At 50.6% G+C, this 14255-nt stretch overlaps 1 pseudogene; it reads left to right on the top strand.

Moving 5' to 3' along the window:
• The window catches only part of LOC130112670 (beta-1,3-N-acetylglucosaminyltransferase manic fringe-like), a 91329-nt pseudogene that overhangs the window by 54432 nt on the left and 22642 nt on the right, over positions 1-14255 (top strand).

Here is a 14255-nt window from a genome sequence, read left to right on the forward strand (position 1 = left end):
GCATGTAGCAGTAGCAGTGTAATAACGTCACAGCTGCATGTAGCAGTAACAGTGTAATAACGGCACAGCTGCATGTAGCAGTAACAGTGTAATAACGTCACAGCTGCATGTAGCAGTAACAGTGTAATAACGTCACAGCTGCATGTAGCTGTAACAGTGTAATAACGGCACAGCTGCATGTAGCAGTAACAGTGTAATAACGTCACAGCTGCATGTAGCAGTAACAGTGTAATAACGTCACAGCTGCATGTAGCAGTAACAGTGTAATAATTTCACAGCTGCATGTAGCAGTAGCAGTGTAATAACTTCATAGCGGCATGTAGCAGTAACAGTGTAATAACGTCACAGCTGCATGTAGCAGTAACAGTGTAATAACGTCACAGCTGCATGTAGCAGTGACAGTGTAATAACGTCACAGCTGCATGTAGCAGTAACAGTGTAATAATTTCACAGCTGCATGTAGCAGTAACAGTGTAATAACTTCATAGCGGCATGTAGCAGTAGCAGTGTAATAACGTCACAGCTGCATGTAGCAGTGACAGTGTAATAACGTCACAGCTGCATGTAGCAGTAACAGTGTAATAATTTCACAGCTGCATGTAGCAGTAACAGTGTAATAACGTCACAGCTGCATGTAGCAGTAACAGTGTAATAACTTCATAGCGGCATGTAGCAGTGACAGTGTAATAACGTCACAGATGCATGTAGCAGTGACAGTGTAATAACAGCACAGCTGCATGTAGCAGTAACAGTGTAATAACGTCACAGCTGCCTGTAGCAGTAACAGTGTAATAATGCAGCTGTGTGATGTAGCGCTGTCATTCACATTTTTTATACAGCTGTTGATATTTGCCTCTTCTTATACAATGCAGCCTATCAGCAAACCAGGAAGTTTGTTTTTCACCTTCACACATTATTCGCCATGGTATCGCTGGCAGACATTTATCCACACAACTTCGGCAACGTTTCGGAGACACACAGAAGACCCCTCAGTATTATGGCTTATGGAGTGTTATTCATACTACATCATATATATCCATCATCCATCCATTTTCCAAGCCGCTTATCCCAACCAGGGTTGCAGGATTGCTGGAGCCCATCCCAGCAGTCATTGGGCGGGCAGGCAGGGAGACACCCTGGACAGGCCACCAGTCCATCCCAGGGCCAACACACACACACACACACATTCACACCGAGGGACAATTTAGTACGGCCGATTCACCTGACCTACATGTCTTTGGACTAGGGGAGACACGGTGGTGCAGTGGTTAGCGCGGTTGCCTCACAGCAAGAAGGTCCCGGGGTAGTCCAACCTTGGGGGTCGTCCCGGGTCGTCCTCCTTGTGGAGTTTGCATGTTCTCCCCGTGTCTGTGTGGGTTTCCTCTGGTGCTCTGGTTTCCTCCCACAGTATATATATATATATATATATATATATATATATGTATATATATATATATATATATATACATATGTTAGAGAGAGAGAGAATACTGAAGATTGTTTCCCTTTCATTCTTGCTCAAGCACAACATGAATGAGCACATACTGTGTGTGTGTGTGTGTGTGTGTGTGTGTGTGTGTGTGTGTGTGTGTGTGTGTGCGTGTGTGCGCGCACACCAGGTTTTTCTATCCTATTTGGGGACCAAATGTCCCCATTAGGATACAAAAACCTGAAATCCCCCACTTTGTGGGGACATTTTATGGGTCCCACGAGGAACAGGGTATATATTCTAGGGTAGGACTTGGGTTTAGGGTTAAGGGCTAGGAAATGAATGTAGTCAATGAGGGCTCCCCACAAGTATAGGGTGGCGTATGTGTGTATGTGTGTGTGTGTGTGTGGTTTGATATTCACAGCGGCTGTAATGAGGATTGAACGCCTGTTGCTTCAGCTAGTGGACTGTCTCTTTCCCCACTAACCCGCCCCGCCGCCTGACGTCTCCTTCGGCTGTGCAGATATAACAGATCACATGGCAATAAATCCTAACGAGATGGCACTGCAGACCGAGGTGCTCTGTCACAGAGTCCGGTTTCCCCAGAAGGACGCCAGTGGGTGAACCAAGCCTTTGACAGACCCGTTACGGCCCGCAAACCCCTGGAGGGGCATGCCACTGTCGGCTGTGTCTCACTCCTGACCCCCAGTGAGGGTGGATTACTGACCGGCAAACTGGGAATTAAACACAGCAACAACGAATGAGGGCCTCCGGGTGGCGTAGCGGTCTATTCCGTTGCCTACCAACACGGGGATCGCCGGTTCGAATCCCCTTGTTACCTCCGGCTTGGTTTGGCATCTCTACAGACACAATTGGCTTTGTCTGCGGGTGGGAAGCCGGATGTGGGTAGCGCCCCCCTCTGGTTGGTCGAGGCACATGTCCGGGGGAGAGGCCAGATAGCAAAGAATCTTTGGTCCAAATATGGCCCACATCTGCAGTTATCTTACGGCCCATGTTTGGCCTTGAGTGACGGCGTGGACTCGGGGGTGAGCGTGGCTGCCTCAACTCAGCCACAAGTCCAGGTGTGTGGACCTCTTCTGGCCCACACACCTGGACCAGGAAACTTAGAGATGGAAAACGACAACGTGCATATCTAAAGGAGGAGACGGGAAAGAAAGGGGGCGAAAGGACTGAGGAGGAGGGTGTAGTCCAGAGAGTTCCAGGGAGTGAACGAGGCTAGCCGTGCGTATGGGCATGTCAAGTGTCCACCTGTGGTTGCGCAGGAGTAACGCCAGTAAAGTCCGGCGCGTCTGAGATCTGCGACTTGTCGTAGCGCCCCCGAGCGGCAGCAGACAGGCCCTGCAGCCATGCACGGGCCCCACGCTCGTGAAGGCACCCCGCGACCACGAGAACGGCCGGAGCCCAAAGCGCCGCAACCCCAGAGGAACACTAAGCCCACTGGGCTTCATGTGGGCTTGTGTTTCTCTGGCGTTCCAGCGAGGGTGGTCCTCCCTGTCCTCCTCTGTGAGGCTCTGCACAAAAGGTGAAAGCGGATCTCCTCTTGAAGGATGGTAAAGTAGCTATCTGTCTAAACCGGTAATCAAACTTGTCACCAAACTGGTAACCCAGACAGCATCCGGATGTGGGCCACTTCAGGTAATGATGCGGCACTGATGGTCTTCTTCTGGTCCTGACAAAATGGATGTGAGCCTGAAGTGGCCCACATGTATAACAGCAAATATGGCCCAAATGTGGGCCTTTTTTGGCAAAGCTGCAGTGCTCTGGGCAACATGTGACCCTGAAGTGGCCCGTGTGGTAAATGGTGAATATGGCCCAAATATCACAACACAAATATGGGCCACCTTTGGCAAATATGTGGCACATGCAGCATTGCTATGGCTTGGTTCTGGCCCAGATCTGGCAAACAGGAGCGGGCCGCCCAAGTGCCGTCACTCCACGCGGTATGTGGGCCGGATGGAAGTGTCGGGTGTGGGACGGGTCCGGGCCACAGCAGTTTTGCTATCTGCTATCTAGCTAGCCAACTCGGTGAAGAGAGGAAGTTCAAGTAGAGACGTAACCATGGTGATTTGAGTGCCCAGCCACACATTGAGGGCCACAGCAGGAACAGACACACACAGCATCATGTTCATTATAGTGGAGACAAATGTTCGGAAATTGGAACATAATGAGCGAAGAAACACAGCGCCGGCATGTTTTTACTGCTATTGTTCATTTCAGGTACCTTAATGTACAGAAAAATATAAACCTATAACCCGTGACAAAGGTCACAGCTCCTTCTAAATGTCTCGAAGGAGGATTTCTGGGGAGCCCATGTCCTTTTCAGGGGAGCCAGGCTCCCATTAGCTCCCCGTAATTCGAACCCAGGTAATCAAAGTAGTGATCAAATCAGACTAATAATCAAAGTGGCCCTCCTGTGGTTCCTCCTCATCATCGAAGGCTGTGAAAAGCTCCAGACCCAGATAGCAAAGCTGCTGTGGACCGGACCCGTCCCACACCCGACACTTCATCCGGCCCACATACCGCGTGGAATGATGGCACTTGGGCGGTCCGCTCCTGTTTGCCAGATCTGGGCCAGAACCAAGCCATAGCAATGCCGCATGTGCCACATATTTGCCAAAGGTGGCCATATTTGTTGTGTGGTATTTGGGCCATATTCACCATTTACCACACGGGCCACTTCAGGGTCACATCCAGATCACATGTTGCCCAGAGCACCACATCTCTGCCAAAAAAGGCCCACATGTGATTTGGCATATTTGGGCCATATTTGCTATGATACATGTGGGCCACTTCAGGCTCACATCCATTTTGTCAGGGCCAGAAGAAGGCCATCAGTGCCGCATCACTGCCTGAAGTGGCCCACATCCGGACGCTGTCTGGGGTTGGTTTTCTGAGAAGGGCAGGTCTCATTTTCACTCGCTGTGCAATTACACACCAGTGTTTCTGCATTTAGTAGTCCCATACCCCCCCCCCTTTTCATTATGAGTCCAGAGTACACAAACAAATGCTGTGTTTTGAAGGCTGAAAGCAGGAGCACACCACGCAGCCTCCTCAGGATGCTGCATACAGCCCGGTGTTTAGTCCACGAGGCTTCTCGGCCCGCATCCCCCCCGGGACAGACGCGTTTATGGAGGGGAGGTTAATTGGGCACAGTGGTGCTGTGTATTGTACTGGTGGTAACGCCCTTAGGGACCACCTTGTGAACTGGGTCTATACAAATAAGCTTGACTTGACTTGGTGCCTTGCTAGCCAGCTCGGCTGCTCCTCGCTGTCTCTCCACCTCCTCTCCATCCTGCGTACTTCAGTTATATCGGGGGGGGGGGGGGCACAGCGAGTAAGGCTTCCCTAATTAATGCTATGCATGGTAGAGAGGACAGGAAAGCAAAGTGGGGGAAAATAGGTCAGCGCATCGACCGAGTTATGAAATATACATTCACGGTGGGTGGTGGTGGGTGGTGGTGGGGTCTGGCGGGGGGTAACTATGCCACTCTAAAAAAAACCATGCAATCACCTTTTCAACTCTCGCCATAGATGTGACCTGACTGTGGAGGAACCCCCCCCCCTTTTTCTCCCCAATTGTATCCAGCCAATTATCCCACACCCCACTCTCCCGAGCCATCCCGGTCTCTGCTCCCCCCCCCCCCGATCCGGGGAGGGCTGCAGACTACCACACACCTCCTCAGATACACGAGGAGTCGCCAGCTGCTTCTTTTCCCCTGACAGTGAGCAGTTTCACCAGGGGGGCGTCGCGCGTGGGAAGATCACGCTATTCCCCTCCCCAATTGACCAGAGGAGGCGCTAGTGCAGCGACCAGGACACGTACCCACATCCGGCTCCCCACCCGCAGACGCGGCCAATTGTGTCTGTAGGGACGCCCAACCAAGCCGGAGGTAAGACGGGGATTTGAACCTGTGTTGGTAAAGAACGGAATAGACCGCCATGCCAGCCGGGCGCCCCCTGTAGGGGAACTTTTTAACCCAGGACTCATCACTCACTTTGTAGAGTAAGATCAGCAATAATCCTCATTCCCTGTTAACAAGGGAGATGATTTAAATCCTCTTCATCTTATTATCCGTCATGCATCACTCCGCTTTCAGTCTTCGCCGTGGCCTACTGACGATCCAACGCAACAGACAAGGCACATCGGCATCAAACCCCGGGTCAAGCGATATTCTGGAAGGCAATTAGATCCCCGCCTTGCTTGCGTTGACTCGAGGAGTGTGAACATAGATCTCTTGGCTCCCTTTGTGGCTTGCTGAGATTCTGTCCGCAGACAACATGTGTTCCACAGGGTTACTGGCTGTGTCAGGAAGAGCATCCGATGTAAAAACTTTGCCAAATCAGTATGCGGCTTGACAAGACCATACGGCATCGGTCGAGGCTCCGTACCGGATTGGTCAAGGCCCAGGTTAGCAACGGTCGCTGTGCCCTCGCAGGGTACAAGCCGGAAGAAGAAGAAGAAGAAGACATAGCATTATTAACTCTATAGGGATGGAAGGAGGGGGCTGGCGGGTTTACAAAGGGTTGGTCTTTGTCAAGTTGCTTCACGGGGATGATGGCGTCCCCTTGCACCTCCCCTCAGCTCGACCCCGGGGGGCATACGCCATAACCCACAACATGCACAGGGTTAGGTTCAGCATTAAGGTGAGGCGGCGGTTGGGTTTAGGGTGAAGGTTAGCCGCGCATTAGTGGTCCAGCTAGCTCCGCCTAAGCACGTGGTTTCTGAGAGAATGTCTACAGGGGACGTGTCAGATGTGTGACACTTGCGCCCCAGTGTCAGAATTAGGAAAAGCATTCAAGCCTCGAGTGTCTGGTGACGGCACAGCTGGGATAACTCATGTTTACTAACAGCACATGTTGGATCTAATTTAGTGGCCAATCGGTCCCTATTTTAATTCAAACACCCACCCTCATACTTCATACGTTCCCCAACTGCATCTCTCCGGCTGGCAGTCTCGAAGGAGACGCCTCGCCACTTCCGTGACAAGGCGACTCCAGGCCAAACCACTGCTTTTTCCGACACACCCAGAGACGCATTCATGTGATGAACACAGCCAATATCGCTGCTTTGTCGAGTCCGGCCATAGTCGGATCTGACGAGACCGGGGCGCGAACCCCGGTCCCCAGTGGGCAACTGCATCGACACAAAGTCGATGCTTAGACCGCTACACCACCGCGGACTACGTATGTTTGTATTTTATCATACTTACAGTAGCAACATTTCCTTAAAGCGTGTCACCCAGTTATTGCTGGTCGGGGTCTTAAGTGCTGGATGATGTGTTGTCAGTTTCCCTATAGAATCTCGTTATGAACTCGTGTCTTGATGCATGCTCGATAACCCAGGTGAGGAAATCCCAGAAAGTTGAATCGTCATCATGGGTGGTCACTCGAAGTGACCATGACTGTCCTCTCCGTTGGGTTGTCTACCTGTGGGTCTAAAGATGGCTGTAGAGGCCGAGCCGTGATCCACATACTTGGGTGCAGTGTGGACAGGGGAAAGTGGTGGTGGTTGGTGGTTGGTGGTGGTGGTGGTGGTGGTTGAGCCTTTCTCTCTCTCCTTGTGGGGCTGTCGCTTTTTCTCTGCAGCACAGCGGAGGTCCATTCCATGACGTGCCGCTCCTTCCTGAATGGATTTCTTCCAGGAGCGCCTATCCAGTGCAGTGTGTTCCCAGTTGCTAGATGTGATGTGGAATTTCGTCAGACTGGTCTTCATATTGTCCTTGAACGGTTTCTTTTGCCCACTGACCTTCCTTCAGCTGGGAGTACAGGATCTGTTTGGGGAGACGTGTGTTGGACATGTAGATGACATGGCTTGTCCATCAGAGTTGGTGCTGCATTATTGTGGTGGTGATGCTAGTCCTGTTGGCTTCTTCCAGAACACTGAAGTTGGTGCGCCCGTCCTCCCAGCTGATCCCCAGGATCGTTTGTAAGGATCTTTGGTGGTGTTGTTCCACGGTTCTCAGGTGCCTGCTGTAGGTGATCCATGACTCTGCTCCATACAGGAGGGTGGGGAGAACAACAGTTTTCTAGACCAGGAGTTCTGTTTGGGCCTTTAGGTCTCGGTCTTCAAAGACTCTTTCCCTGAGCCTGGCGTAAGTACCACTGGCACAACTCAGGCGATGGGTGACCTCAGAGTCGATGTCAGCTTTTGAGGAGAAATGGCTGCTGAGGTAGGGGAAGTGATTAACGTTTTCAAGAATTTTGTTGTCCACTTTTGTGATGGGTTGGGTAGATGGCTTGTTGGGTGGAGTTTGATATAGGACCTGGGTCTTCTTGATGATAAATGCTAGACCCAGGGCTCTGTATGCCTTGGCAAAGGCATTCAGAATGTCCTGAAGGTCTTCTGCGGACTGTGCTGTGATGGCGTTGTCATCCGCATACTGAAGCTCCATGATGGAGGTGTTGCAGACTTCGCTCTTGGCTTTGAACCTATTAAGTTTGACGAGCCTGCCATCAGTTCTGTATAGGATTGGGATCCCCTGTGGCAGCTCTTCAACAATGAGGTGGAGTATGGCAGCAATAAAGATGACAAACAAGGTGGGTGCAATGATGCATCCCTGTTTGACCCCTGTTTCCACGGTGAAGGGCTCTGACTCAGAGCTGCTTTTGTTGAGCACTGTGACTGGCATGCCGTCATGTACAAGCCTAAATGGTGGAACAGGTGGAGGATGATGGCTGACTTTAGGGAAGCATCACAATGGCCGGGAAGGCGGATGAAGGCTGTAGCAGAAATGGGCTTGGGGAATAGTAGCAATCACCCAGTATTGTAAGAGGGCAGTAGATGTACTCTAACCCCCCGCACCCCCCCACCGGGTTCAAGGATGGTCATTCTATCTTCACATAGATGGCCTCTTTGACTCCCAGTTCAAATCAATGTTCCTCCCTATGAAGGATGTGCACATCCTCATCCTTGGAAGAGTGGCCACTGGCCTGTAGATGGTGTAGACCGGAGTCCTGGCCTGACACGTTAGCTCCTCTGTGTTGTGCCATCCTCTTGGCCAGCGTCTGTTTGGTTTACCCAGTGTACAAGTCACAGCAATCTTCTGCACTGTTCGGCGTCTTCCTGGCTTTGGCAAATGTCCAGTTAGGATGACCGCATTTAACCAGAACAAGTGTACATCCGTCGCCATCTGACAATGCTATGATTGCAACTAGCCTCTGTGAATAGCACGCATGGCCCTTGTAACTATAGATGATGGATAATGGTGCATATGAAACCCATCGTTGGTTTCGGTCGTTATGCCACTGTATTGTTCATAAGGGTGGGGGTACCGGCAGTCAGCGGAGACTGGAGAGGTCACCGAGATGATGATGAAACGTCTCCCTCTCAATAAAGGTTGGGTCCAGATGAACTGATTCAACTCTCCGGGACAGTTCTGAAGTGACGCTGGAGAGAGTCGGTTTGGGACAGTGCCCTGTATTGGTGTTTAATCCTAAGATGGCGGAGGAAACTGAGCAGCTTTTTTTTGGTCATGGGGCCCAGCTTTAGTATTTCAGTTCATGGTTTGACAGACTCGGATGCGTTTGTTTTGGCATTGAGCTGCAGAATATGTAATGAATGCCCTGTTCAGAAAACCTTTACTTCTGTATTTATTGTAATAAGGCCTGCGTTGTTATTTTGCTGGAAAAAAAAGAGCCTGTCTGGTGTCTGCTTTGGACCTCATCCTTAAATGCCGCTGGCCGGTCTTTCAGCTCGGTGTTAAAGGGGAAAGTGAATTCCCGGCCTGGTGGCGGACTGTGTTCCATTATTCAACTGCCACATGGACAAACGATGCTGAGAAAATTACCGATTGGTCTTTTCTTCTCTTTCTTCTCATTTTGCCTACTCCCCACTTACGTCCTAACCAGCCCTCTACGACTTTGTGCCGATGGGGATTATAAGCGTGAGGGGTAGCAGCATCACTTCCGGTGTTTTGGTTTCTCCCTCGCATCTCTCTCCCCTTGTAGAATTTTCGGCCTGTCCAGGGCGTCTCCCCGCCTGCCGCCCAGCGACTGCTGGGATAGCCTCCAGCATCCCCGCCACCCTGAGAGCAGGACAAGCGGTTTGGGTAATGGATGGATGGAAGGATAGAAATCCCCCCCCCCTTGTTCTCCCCAATTATATCCGGCCACTCTTCCGAGCCGTCCCGGTCGCTGCTCCACCCCCTCTGCCGATCCGGGGAGGGCTGCAGACTACCACATGCCTCCTCCCATACATGTGGAGTCGCCAGCCGCTTCTTTTCACCTGACAGTGAGGAGTTTCACCAGGGGGATGTAGCGCGTGGAGGATCACTCTATTCCCCCCAGTTCCCCCCCCCCGAACAGGCGCCCCGATTGACCAGAGGAGGCGCTAGTGCAGCGACCAGGACACGTACCCACATCCGGCTTCCCACCCACGGACACGGCCAGTTGTGTCTGCAGTGACGCTCAACCAAGCCGGAGGTAACACGGGGATTCGAATCGGCGATCCCCGTAGACCGCCACGCTGGGCGGACGCCCTTTATAGTGGGTTTTTTAACACGGGAGACTATGGCACCTCCGCTGAGGTAAATCAGGTGAATTATTCTTGGGTCATCCAGTGTCCCTCCAGTTCTCCTGTGCTGAGATGAGCGGTGAAGGATTTGCCGGCTTGAGATATGCGACCGACTTCTCGTTTACTTTCAAGACTCGCACCCGAGTCCATAACGCTGCGGATTGGACGCTGCCAGCTGCCCGATCTGACCCAACCGTAGATGTGAGTCGCGCATGCGCGACGGAGAGCAGCGCCGGTCGAGCGAGCTAGAGATTGAATGAAGAGAGGGAGTGGCGATAGTGAGAACAAGTGGTTTTCGCAGGTTTTTAATCGCCACAACCACGAGGGGTTCTGCACCCTACAGTCACAACTGTGCATGGAATATTTTGGGCTCATCGGTCCAGTATTTTGCGAGATTAACTGGGGACAGACACACGCGCATGCACGGCACGGTGGTCCAGTGGTCGGCGCTGTTGCCTCACAGCAAGAAGGCCCTGGGTTCGAACCCCAGGCCGTCCCAGGTCCTTTCTGGGTGGAGTTTGCATGTTCTCCCCGTTTCTGCGTTTCCTCCGGGTGCTCCGGTTTCCTCCCACCATCAAAAAGACATGCATGTTAGGGTAGATACTCCTGCCTGTGCCCGTGAGCAAGGCAGTGGAAAGAGGAACTGCAGTTGGCCCCCTGGCGCTGCAGCTGCCCACTGCTCCTGTACAATAGGACGGGTTCCATGCAGAGAGCACATTTAGTGGCCTTCACACTACTGCTTAGCAGTTCTTTATTTATTTGTTTTTCTTCCGCCCATTTTTGGACACTTTGTAGCTCCTTCCTACTTTTAGCTACTGAAACCATTCAACTATCAAAATGTTCAACTCATTAAGGACATTAGTGCTCCCCTTTTCGTACCTTTTGAACTTTTTGAAATGTTCAACTTATTTTCAGCCATTTTTTGAATGGGAGTCAATGGGGGACTTTTGCAAACTTTCCACCTCTTTTATTCCTTCATACTTTTAGCCACTGAAGCCGTCCAGGTATCAAAATGTTCATCTCTTTAAGCCCACTAAGGCTCACGTTTCGGTTTTTTGAAATCTTTTATACTTTTAGACATATTAAGCTTTTTCTGCTTTTTCGAAACAATGGAAGTCTATGGGGAAAGGTTGAAACCCTCGTCACCTTTGAACTGTATCTCCTCCTTCTTTTTTTGAGCTAGAAACCCCATTTCAAGCTTAACCAGTTCAGGACATTCGGCTCTTTCAGGATCCTATTCAGATTTTAAAAATGTTTTATAGTTTTTGAACAATTCAGCTCTAAAGTTTAGCAATTCTACCATACACTTTGCCTGTTAGAGTGTTCGGTCCTATTGTGACGTCACCTCTCAATTTGAAGCTCAACTGCCAGGCTAATTACTGTCAACTCTCAACACCTGGTAGATCTGATCAGCTTCTGCCACCTCTTAACTGCTCCTCCTCCCTCTTCAACCTCCCTTCCTTCCTTCCTTCCTTCCTTCCTTCCTTCCTTCCTTCCTTCCTTCCTTCCTTCCTTCCTACAACCTCCCTGCTATCCTACCTTCCTACAACCTTCTTACCCTCCTTCCTACCCTTCCTCTTCATCACTACTCTCCATCTTCATCGCCACCCTTCCTCTTCATCACTGCCCTTCATCTTCATCACTACCCTTCCTCTTCATCACTACCCCTCCCCTCATTCTACCCCTCCTTTAATTCTACCCCTCCTCCTCTCATTCTACCCCTCCTCCTCTCATTCTACCCCTGCTCCTCTCATTCTACCCCTCCTTTAATTCTACCCCTCTTCTCATTCTACCCTTCCTCCTCTCATTCTACCATTCCTCCTCTCATTCTACCCCTCCTTTAATTCTACCCCTCCTCTCATTCTATCCCTCCTCCTCTCATTCTACCATTCCTCCTCTCATTCTACCCCTCCTCCTCTTATTCTACCCCTCCTTTAATTCTACCCCTCCTCTCATTCTATCCCTCCTCCTCTCATTCTACCATTCCTCCTCTCATTCTACCCCTCCTTTAATTCTACCCCTCCTCTCATTCTACCCCTCCTTCTCTCATTCTACCCCTCCTCTCATTCTACCCCTCCTCCTCTCATTCTACATTCTTCCTCTCATTCTACCCCTCCTTTAATTCTACCCCTCCTCTCATTCTACCCCCCCTTCTCTCATTCTACCCCTCCTCCTCTCATTCTACCCCTCCTCCTCTCATTCTACCCCTCCTCCTCTCATTCTACCCCTCCTCCTGTCATTCTACCATTCCTCCTCTCATTCTACCCCTTCTCCTCTCATTCTACCCCTCCTCCTCTCATTCTATCCCTCCTCCTCTCTTTCTACCTTTCCTCCTCTCATTCTACCCCTCCTTTAATTCTACCCCTCCTCTCATTCTACCCCTCCTCCTCTCATTCTACCCCTCCTTCTCTCATTCTACCCCTCCTCCTCTCATTCTACCCCTCCTCCTCTCATTCTACCCCTCCTCTCATTCTACCCCTCCTCTCATTCTACCCCTCCTCCTCTCATTCTACCCTTCCTCCTGTCATTCTACTCCTCCTCCTCTCATTCTACCCCTCCTTCTCTCATTCTACCCCTCCTCTCATTCTACCCCTCCTTCTCTCGTTCTACCCCTCCTCCTCTCATTCTACCCCTCCTCCTCTCATTCTACCCTTCCTCCTCTCATTCTACCCCTCCTTCTCTCATTCTACCCCTCCTCCTCTCATTCTACCCCTTCCTCCTGTCATTCTCCTCCTCCTCCTCTCATTCTACCCCTCCTTCTCTCATTCTACCCCTCCTCTCATTCTACCCCTCCTTCTCTTGTTCTACCCCTCCTCCTCTCATTCTACCCCTCCTCCTCTCATTCTACCCTTCCTCCTCTCATTCTACCCCTCCTTCTCTCATTCTACCCCTCCTCCTCTCATTCTACCCTCCTCCTCTCATTCTACCCCTCCTCCTCTCATAACAAATGAAGACCATTTCTTCTGATGTACTGTAGCTCTTTTTTCTTCTTTTAGAAGAACAATGTTCAGGTCAGGTTTTGCAGTCCAATGACCTAGGCCCACTTGGGGGGGGGGCTCTTTTACCAGTAGGGGGGGGGTCACATATTTCAGACTATTCAACCCTTTTTCCATACATAAGCCATTGCTGCAAATGCCTGCAAGTTGTGTTACAGCCTTGTTGTTGTGGGTGTGTTTGTAACGGGACTGGGAGCACTTTGAAATCTTTGCACCGCTTCCACTTTTCCATATGTTAAACTACAGAAACCATCCAGCAATCAAACGATTTATGTATTTAGCACATTATGGCGAATTTTTCAGTTTTTTATACCTTTAAAACATTTGAAATATTCAGCCATTTCACGTCTCAGTTTGCAGGTATTTCAGGTAGGCTGGGGGCTTTCTGACTTTTCCTGTTTATCCATTTTCAGCAACGCTTTCGCCATTTCTTTCAGCCGCTCAGCATTCACACGCTTGTTCTGTGGACAAGCATTTTTCTAGTTGATTGTAACCTTCCATCCATCCATCCATCCATCCATCCATCCATCCATCCTTCCATCCATCCATCCTTCCATCCATCCATCCATCCATCCATCCATCCATCCATCCATCCATCCATCCTTCCATCCATCCATCCATCCATCCATCCATCCATCCATCCATCCTTCCATCCATCCTTCCATCCATCCATCCATCCTTCGATCCATCCATCCATCCATCCATCCATCCATCCATCCGTCCATCCGTCCATCCGTCCTTCCGTCCATCCATCCATCCATCCATCCATCCATCCATCCATCCATCCATGCTTCATCCATCCATCCATCCATCCATCCATCCATCCATCCATGCTTCCATCCATCCTTCCATCCATCCATCCATCCATCCATCCATCCATCCATCCATCCATCCATCCATCCATCCATGCTTCCATCCATCCTTCCATCCATCCATGCTTCCATCCATCCATCCATCCATCCATCCATCCATCCATGCTTCCATCCATCCATCCTTCCATCCATCCATCCATCCATGCTTCCATCCATCCATCCATCCATCCATCCATCCTTCCATCCATCCATCCATCCATCCATCCATCCATCCATCCATCCTTCCATCCATCCATCCATCCATCCATCCATCCATCCATCCATGCTTCCATCCATCCATCCATCCATCCACCCATCCATCCATCCATCCATGCTTCCATCCATCCTTCCATCCATCCATCCATCGATACATCCATCCATCCATCCATCCATCCATCCATCCATGCATCCATCCATCCATCCATCCATCCATCCATCCATCCATG

The sequence above is a fragment of the Lampris incognitus genome, chromosome 5, assembly GCF_029633865.1.
Source record: "Lampris incognitus isolate fLamInc1 chromosome 5, fLamInc1.hap2, whole genome shotgun sequence".
NCBI lineage: Eukaryota > Metazoa > Chordata > Actinopteri > Lampriformes > Lampridae > Lampris > Lampris incognitus.